Below are 9379 nucleotides of genomic sequence, written 5' to 3' on the forward strand. Positions count from 1 at the left end.
GTTTTCTGATTGCTAGAGAGATGAGATTAATAATGTAAAGCAAATATCTGATTTGCCTTCTACAACTCACATGGCCAACCTCAAGTCATCTCAGCCCATCACTTTCTCAAATAACATGGGAGCAAGTAACTTCCTCCAGCTTACTGAAAGGCCTACAGTTTAATTTCCTCTAGAGTCAGGATGCAGGAGATTTTCGTTTGCAAAATGGCTAATAAATCAAAGATGTCCATGGGAACTAAACACTTCCCAGGATTCCACTTTCTTTGTACTGTTTGTCTCAGGTCATTTGTATCGAGTTCTCCCTGTAGTCTGGGCAATCTGGGATGCAGCACAGAAGCACTCAGCCAAGTCATTCCCATGGGCTGAGGGTTCTCTCGGGTAGAAGTTTGCATTCTCCCTAAATTCATTCCCCAAACCTTTAATGTCTGAAACAAGCCTGTTTCCTGAAATGTACTTCAGGAGAAACTGGAGTCTTTGGCTGGGGTATTGTACATACCAGAAAAGATATAGCAGAAGAGAAAATAAGCAACTGCAAGTCAGAGAGCCAGAGGGGCTCCTCCAGAGACAGGGACATAAACATCAGTATGGGCCTCTGACAGGGCCTTGGTTCCTCCTGCAAAGTCAATGCTGTGTCAGTGAACTCAGCTAACACAAAAAGGCTTTATTCAGAATCAAACAGACAATGTTCCATTTGTGGACAAAGGACTAAACAGGTATGATGCTCGGGAACAGGAGCACCCCAAGCATTAAGATGCTCACCAAGGTCATGGCCAAGCTATGAGGGAGTAGCACACTCCTTTCTAGGAGATTCCCCACAGACAAGGAAAAATCTCATGACTAGGGGACTTGGACCAGGTTGCTCTGAGGTTAAGGAGAAATGAAAGGGGGTTTAAAGTTCTTTGTAGGACAGTTCTTCCTTCTTGTAGGAACTTTTAGGAGGAGATGCTTTCTTGACAATACTTTCTTGACAAATCCACCTGCCTCTGGTGTCTGAGATACTTTATATGTTGTTGTCTAAAACTGCTGTCAAAAGACATCCTTAGGCTGAGGGGAAGAAAGGATTTCAGAAGATTATTCAAATCTTTTACAGAAAAGCCATTTCCAATTTAGGTAACAACGCCCTCCAGGGGCCAAATAGAGGGCTCAGGGATAATACACAATTTTTGTGAACTTTCTTGACATCCTTCCAGCCTTCCTAGGATTGAATTTCAGAGCTTTATGATTATGCACAGAGGAGGATTTATGTTTTGTATGCCTGAAACTTATAAGATAGGGGATTTTCAAAAGAGAAACATAAAATTATGAATAAAAAACAGGTACAAAAATAATTTTTTAGAATGAGAAATAAAATCACAGCAAAATATGAATTTTTAAAAAACAGATACCACAAACATCAGGAAATTTATAAAATTCTATAATATTTTATTAGTTATTCTCTGTCTGACACACTTCTGTAATACTTTTGTTTTTATATTTTTGAGTCCATACTTCTTAATTGGCTCTTTATATGATGGTAAATTTGTAATATTTCTTATATAGAGAAAAGGAAGATAATGCTGTCTTTACTCCAACAATATGATCAAGTTACATAAACTTCTAGGAATATAGCCAAATTTGAAAAAATATCTATCGAGTTACTAAGTATTATAAAATTTTATTACATTTCAAGTTCTCTTATGCTGTAACAAATCCTAAATACTTCGAACTAATGACTCTCATTAACCAGTCCACTAAGTCTGTATTAGTTTCCTATTTCTGTGTAACAAATTGTAATACCACAAACTTAGCAATTTAGAACAACACTTACTATGTCATAATTTCTGTAGTGTATGGGTAAGCTGGATCTCACAAAGCTATAATCAAAGAAAAGAGTTAACTAAGGTTACAGTCTTGTCTGAGGCTTTTCCAAACTCATGTGTTTGTTGGCAGAATTCATTTCTTTTAGCTGTAGAACTCATAGCAGCGTAACTCTCAGATCTTAGGAAAAACCTAACCCCGCTTTTAAAGAGCCCACTTTATTAGATCAGGCCTATCAAAAATAGTCTCCCTTTTGTGAACTCAAAGCCAAACTCTTTAGAATCTTCAATTACATTAGCAAAATCCCTGTAACCTAATTCTGCCAACACTCAAGAGGAGGAGATTATAAAAGGTGTGCACACCAGGGGGCAGAAATCTCAGTAGCATTTTGGGCATAGCTGTTAATGTTTTCATAATAATGATGTCTTATTATTGCTACTTTGTCTCCATAAATGTAAATATTTTCTGACTAATCACAAGAAAAGTTAACTAAAACCTTAATAGATTATGATTGGGCAAAGCCATTTTATGCCAAAGGAGAAACATAACCAAAGGTAAAGAAAGCAGGTTAGATAGAGTGCACAGATACCACAGCCATGGGCAATGAAACTAGAAAAGTGTTCAGAGAGAGAGTGGGTGATATAGTTTTGAACACTGGAAAGTGGCTGACAATAGACCTTTACATTAAGGAACCAACAACTTGCGAATGGATCACTAGCAAAGGAAAGGCAAACAGTGCAATGTAAAATAATTAGTGTCAAAAAACTTTGTGAAATCTTACTAGCAAACACCTAAATATATAATTAAATGACTGTGACTCATAATTAAATCCATATTAAGTGCATGCCTTATTTAGATTCATCTAGAACCCAAATAAGTTTGTAAACATTTTATCAGCACCTGACAAACATAAAATTGTAATAAAAGGGAAGTCTGAGTGGAAAAGCAAGCGTCTGAACTGACTGTTGTTAAAATATCTTATTTTGTGCAATCTATACAAATTATATAATAATGTAAACACAGTACTTGGGACCTTCCCTGGGCCTTGAAAGGGACCTGTCTGTTCAAGTAAGAAATTGTGAAGTTTAAACTTCATTGACCTCATATTAAATATGTCTACAATCACAAATAAAGTGTTGGAATAATTTATCAGTTACATGTGTCATAGGGAATATCTTAATATAACCAACTGCCATGTTACTAACTTTATTCTTCATTTTACATGGGAGGAAATCTAGCTTTAGAGATGTTGAACTAAATTATGGAGATCATAATGCTTTTAAGTGACAGAGGAAAGATTAAAACCCAGGTCTCTCTAAGATTAGAGCCCACCATCTCTTCTCTATTCAGTGATAATTGAAGTCACTTGAGTAGATGAAATTTCCCAAGGACAGTGTTCGGGCTGAGTAGAGAAGGGGGCCTAATAGCAGTAGGAATGCTGACAATGTGGGGTGGTCAAAGAAGAACACCACAAAACTGACACTGCAAAAGACCTTTCCTGGATCCTGAAGAACAGCACAAAAATGATACTGCAAAGGATCTTTCCTGGATCCCACAGAATTTAGAACCAGGATTTAAAAATGAGAGTGCAGAGTCCCAGGGAGATAAAGTTTTTAAAAAAGAATTGGGTGTTAAACACTACAGAAAATCTGCCTCACCTAAATGTGGTCCATGGGTGAGTAGCGTTGTTTTTTCCAGGGAGCTAGTCTGAAATGCAGAACTCCAGGCTCTATCGATACTTCATGAGTAAGAATACACATTTCAATATGATTTATATGTATAATTAATAGACACCAACACCTAGTTAGCCTGGATGTTAGAATTATCTGACATGAGTTTTAAAACAGACATCATTTAAAAGTGCTTCAATAAGCAATTATAACGATGTTGAAAATAGATTTAAAAAAGAACATTTCAGCAAAGCAGTAGGAGATATGAAAAGGAAACAGTGGAAATTTTAGAATGAAATAAAATAACTGACATAAAAATCACTGTGGACAAGTTCAACCTCAAAACGATGGGTCAAAAAAAAGCCATCAGTTAAACAGAAGACAGAACCTGCCCATGTGAGCCAGAGAGAAAAAATAGACTTAAAAAAGTTGTCAGATCCTTAGAGACCTATAACAAAAGGTCTAGCATTTGTGTTATCAGAATCCTATACAGAGAAGAAAAACAAAATAGGGCTGAAAAAAATACTCAAATATGCAATAGCTGAAGACTTCCAAGTTTGTGTAAAGAGTCATAAACCTACAGATTCAAGATGCTGAGAACACCCTACTCTGAATATACCTAAAGAAATTCATGTCAATACATAACATAGTAAAGTCTGAAACCTAAAAGAAGAAGAAACTTTGAAAGCAGTCAGAGGAAAATGAGACCTTACCCAAGGGACAGGGAGTGAGATTCCAATGAGAATAGATTTCTTAGTAGAAACCAGGGAAGACAGAAGGAAGTGGCCCAGTATTTTTCAAGTACTAAAAGAGAATCATAAATCAGAATCATATAAATATAAAATTATTCTCAGGAATGTAGAGGAAATCAAGACAGTCTCTGATTTTCACTAGTAGGCCTGCCCTAAAAGAGTACCTAAAGGAAACTTTCTAAACCTGAAAAACATGATAAAAGGGAATCTTGGAATGTCAGAAAAGAAAGAACACAGTAAGTAAAAATAGGGTAAATAAAATAGGCTTTCTCTTTCCTGTAATTTCCTAAATTATGGCTAATGGATCAAACAAAAATTGTAACACTACCTGATAAAGTTCTAAAGATGTGTTGATAGAAATATAAAGAGATTTGTATTCTGAATCGAGGAAGATTACTGAGTGTAAAGGGAGGCAATGTTTTTATACTTCATTCAAACTGGTGAAATGACATCACCAGTAGATGACTGTGTTATGCATCTGTAATAGCCACTAGAACAACCACTAAAGAAAGCTATCCATAGAAATATATGCAAAGCATTATAGATAAATTAAAGTAGAATTTTAGAAAATATCAAATAACCCACAGGAAGTCAGGGGAAAAAAATACAAGGAAACAAAAAACAGAGAGCAAACAAAACCCAAAAACTAAAAGGACAATTGACCCATAAAATATAAATCACATTAAATGCAAATTATCCATAATATCAAGTAAGTTAGTGATATTGGCCAGCACATACCAATGAAAAGACAGCTAAAATACAGAGAAAGTTAAAAGAGTGTTAAAAAACATGACCCAAGTGCAGTATGTACAAGATATTCATTTCTAATATTTATAATGGCATATGCATATTGGCAGATATATCATGCAAATATTAGTCAAAAGATAGCAAGAGTAACTATATAATAGTTTAATAGCATAATTTTTAAGAGTCCTAGGATTTTCAGAATGGTGAATGAGCATTGGCATCAACCTATATTAATATCTGATAAAGTAGATGTCTGAGCAAACAAATTCCAACAACAGAGAGGGACATTATTTACCATTAAAAGATGGATCCACCAAGAAGACACAGTAATGCCAAATGTGTATGTACCAACCAACAAAGCTGAAAAATAAGTAGAAGGAAAACTGATAGAACGGAAAGAATAAACAGACAAATCTAGAATTATAGTTGAAAACTTCAACACTCATCTCTTAACAACTGATAATACAACTAGCCACAAAATCAGCAAGGATGTAGACAAACTCAACAATGTCAACCTACAGTATCTAATAGCCATTTATAGGACACTCCCCCCAACAACAGCAGAATAAACACTCTTTTCAAATACTCATAGAACATATGATACAACACGATCATTCTGTAGGCCATAAATAGGTCTCAAAAAATTTACTTTAAAAGAATTGCTCTTGTAAAGAGTATTTCTCCAGCCACAAAGGAATAAAAGTATAAATAACAAAAACATAGCAGGAAAAATCTTCAAACACTTGGAAATTAAACAATATACTTCTTAGGAATACAAGTGTCAAAGAGGATGTCTTAAGGGAAATCAATCATATACTGAACAGAATGGACATGAAAATAAAACATACTGAGATTTGTACCATCTAAGATAAGGCAAGAAAAAGAGAGAAAATGTGTAGCACTAAATGCAAACATTAGAAATGAACAAAGTCTGAAATCAATAATCTGAGCTCCCACTTCAGCCACAAAGAAAAAGAAGAGAAAAATTAACCCAAGACAAGTCTAAGGAAGGAATTAGTAAAGATAAAAGCAGAAATCAATATAATTAAAAATAGAAAATAGTAAGGAAAAAAAGTCAAACAAAGAGCTGGTCTTTTTTAAAAGATCAATAAATTTGATAAATTTCTGGCAAGACAGACAAGGAAAAAAGAAGAAATAAATTACTAATGCCAGGAATGAAACAGAGGATGTTACTATAGACCATGAAGACATAAGAAGGACATTAGGTAAAAATTAAGGAGATATGAACAAATTGTGAGCTTTAGTTTTTTTCAAAGGAAAGCAAAATATATTTAACATCACTAGCTATGAGATAAATGCAAATTAAAACCACAATGAATGCTATACGCCTAAAGAAATTACAAAAATTAAAACCAATGGTAAGCCAAAATGTTAACAAGGATGTGGAGAAGTTAGATTACTCAAACATTGCTGGTGGGAATGCAGAAGAGTACAGCAATTTAGAAAACAGTTCAGCAGCTTCTTATAAAACTAAACTTACACTTCCCGTATGATGCAGTAATTACACTCCTTGGCATATATCCCAGAGGCTTTGTTGTTCCATTTATAGAACACAAACAGAATAGACTTAGCATAATTTTTAAGAGTCTTAGGATTTTCAGAACGGTGAATGAGCATTGGCGTCAACCTAAAGTTGCATCAGTCCCTAATGAGAGAATCAACCTATCTGTCCTTTGAAGCTCTAAAGCCGGGCACTGAATTCTCCCCTTCAGCTATAAAAGCCCTCCATAGCACCATCTCTCAACAGAAAGCTATTTCATTTATAATAAACACCTGTTATTTAGTGTAGTCACCGTCATCAGTTATCTTAGCTAGATCTGGATAACCTGCTGTAGCTTCTACATCAGCACTTGCTGCTTCACTTTGCACTTTTATATCCATGTTATATTACAACTTCTTTCCTTAAACTTTGGGAACCATACTCTGCTAGCTTCAAACATTTCTTCAGCTTCTTCTTCATCTCTATCAACCTTTATAGAAAGAAAGAAAGTTAGGGCCTTGCTTTGGGTTAGGGGATGTTGTGGCTGGTTGGTTTGATCTTCTACCTGGAACACTAAAGCTGTTCTCCATGAGGTTGTTTTGTTCTCTTATTCATATGTTCACGATAGTGGCACTGTTAATTTCCTTCAAGAACATTTTCTTGCATTCACAACATGGCTAACTTCTTGGTGTGAGAGGCCTAGTTTTCAGCCTATCTCAGCTTTTAACATACCTTCCTCATTAAGCTTAATTATTTCTAGCTTCTGATTCAAAGTGAGAGACATGTGGCCCATCCTTTCACTTGAACATAGAGAGGCCATTGTAGAACTATGAATTGACTGAATTTCAATATCGTTGTGTCTCAGTTGATAGGGAGGCCTGAAGAGAAGGAGAGAGACGGGGGGAATGTCTGGGCAGTAGGGTAGTCAGAACACACAAATTTGCCAAGTAAGTTTGTTGGCATCTCAAAACAATTATAATAGTAACATCAAAGATCACAGATTACCACAATAGATAAAATATTGTGAGAATCACCAAAATGTGGCACAGAGGCATGAAGTGAGTACATGCTGTTGGAGAATGGCATCAACAGACTTGCTAAATGCAGGTTGCATCTAGTACACAATATTTGCAAAGCTTAATAAAGCAAAGTGCAGTAAAATGACGTTTGCCTGTAGAATTAAACTTTGAAATTGAAATGTCGAAGACTGAGAGGTAAGTTGTCACATGGGCTTTGAATGTGGCCACTGTAGATGGTACAAACAGGGACCCAAGTTTATAATCTTTCATCATATCCTTCTTAGAATGTATCATGCTTATCGTATGTTGAAATTATATGTTTGTTCGAATTGTATGTGTACCTATCCCCTGTTCACTGCTGTATTGACAACAGCGAGGTGTCTGCTTACCTAAAATGCTGCTACCATATATGTGGGAAAAAGTAACTTCTTTCAAGAATGAAAGTTCTTAGAGGAAATTAAAAGTTCTACTCCAGTGAACACAAGAATGATAAGGAAGCAAAACAGCCTTATTGCTGATATGGAATCATTCTGTAATTCACAAAATTTAGTTCTGCATCATCACTTTGCCCTCATAGCCACCCTTGTCAAAATCTTTAATAATATTCATAATGCAAAGGTCCAGTGAAAAGTATTCTGCGAAGTCTCCCTGTAGTTTTCCACTCAACTCTTTTCAACATACTTTTTTACTTACCTTCCATGGAAACACACCCCTCTGGTTCTTCTCTGACCATTCTTGCTGCTCCCTCTCAGTCCATTTTACTGGTTCATTCCCTCTATCTAATCTCAAAATGTTATAATTCTTCACAGCTTGATTCTAGATAATCTTTTCTTCTAACTTCATATGATTCCCATTAGGAAATGTCCTGATCTCTCATCGTTGTAAAAGTACCTATAAAGTCATGCTTTCTGAGTTTGTACCTTCAGATGAGATCCATATTCTATGACACGAACCCATATAATCCACTGCCTATATCATATATCCGTTTAACAATCTCGTAACTACCCTCAACACATGCTCAAATCCCAAACAAATTTCAAATGTCAATCACATATTCTAAGCAGAATATTTGATTCCTCCCTTCAAATCTTCTCTCCCTCCCCCCATCATCCCTTTCATAGGAAGCCCACCGCACTGCTTATCACTTCTTTCTCTGTTCATTCAGCCTATCTAACTTATCATCAAGCCCTGGCAATTTTATCTCCCAAAACTATTTTGAATATACACATTTTTTATGACTTTCTTATATACATTCAATGATTTCTCAATTAGGAACAAAACTCAAACTTTTTACGTGGCCCACAAGTCATGTATATTTTTTACTTAAACTCTCTGGCTTCTGTTTACTCCACTCTTGTACATTTGATTGCAGCCACTCTGTCTTTTCTTCAATTTCTTAACTATACCCACTTTTATCCCTGTCCGGAACATTCACACTAACTGCTCCCTCTTTCTGTAGCACTTCTTACCAAGAGCCTTGGCCTGTCTTTCTGACATATCTCAATGTAACTATAAAATTGAAGAGGCCCTTTCTGATGAGCAGTACACTCCCCACCCTCCCAACCTAAGCCAGCTCCCAATTTGATAATCTTTCATGATGCACATTTCAAAATTTATTATCCTTATCATATCGTGGTGTCCGAATTGCTGTGTTGTATGTGCATATCTGCCCTGTGAAATTATCACTGTTTGGATTGCCGACAGCAAAGCGTTTGCCTGCATAACATGCTGCAACCATATGTGTAGAAGAGAGTTACTTCTTTCAAGAATGAACATTCTTTTTGTTTTTGTCATATGGTTCATTCATTTTTATTAACAATAGAGCTTCATTCAGAGCATGGGAAAAATAGCTAGGAAATCCCCTCGCACAGAGCTCCTTTCTACCTCACATAT

Source organism: Otolemur garnettii, unplaced genomic scaffold (genome assembly GCF_000181295.1).
Source record: "Otolemur garnettii isolate 467f Iridium unplaced genomic scaffold, OtoGar3 scaffold00327, whole genome shotgun sequence".
Lineage (NCBI taxonomy): Eukaryota > Metazoa > Chordata > Mammalia > Primates > Galagidae > Otolemur > Otolemur garnettii.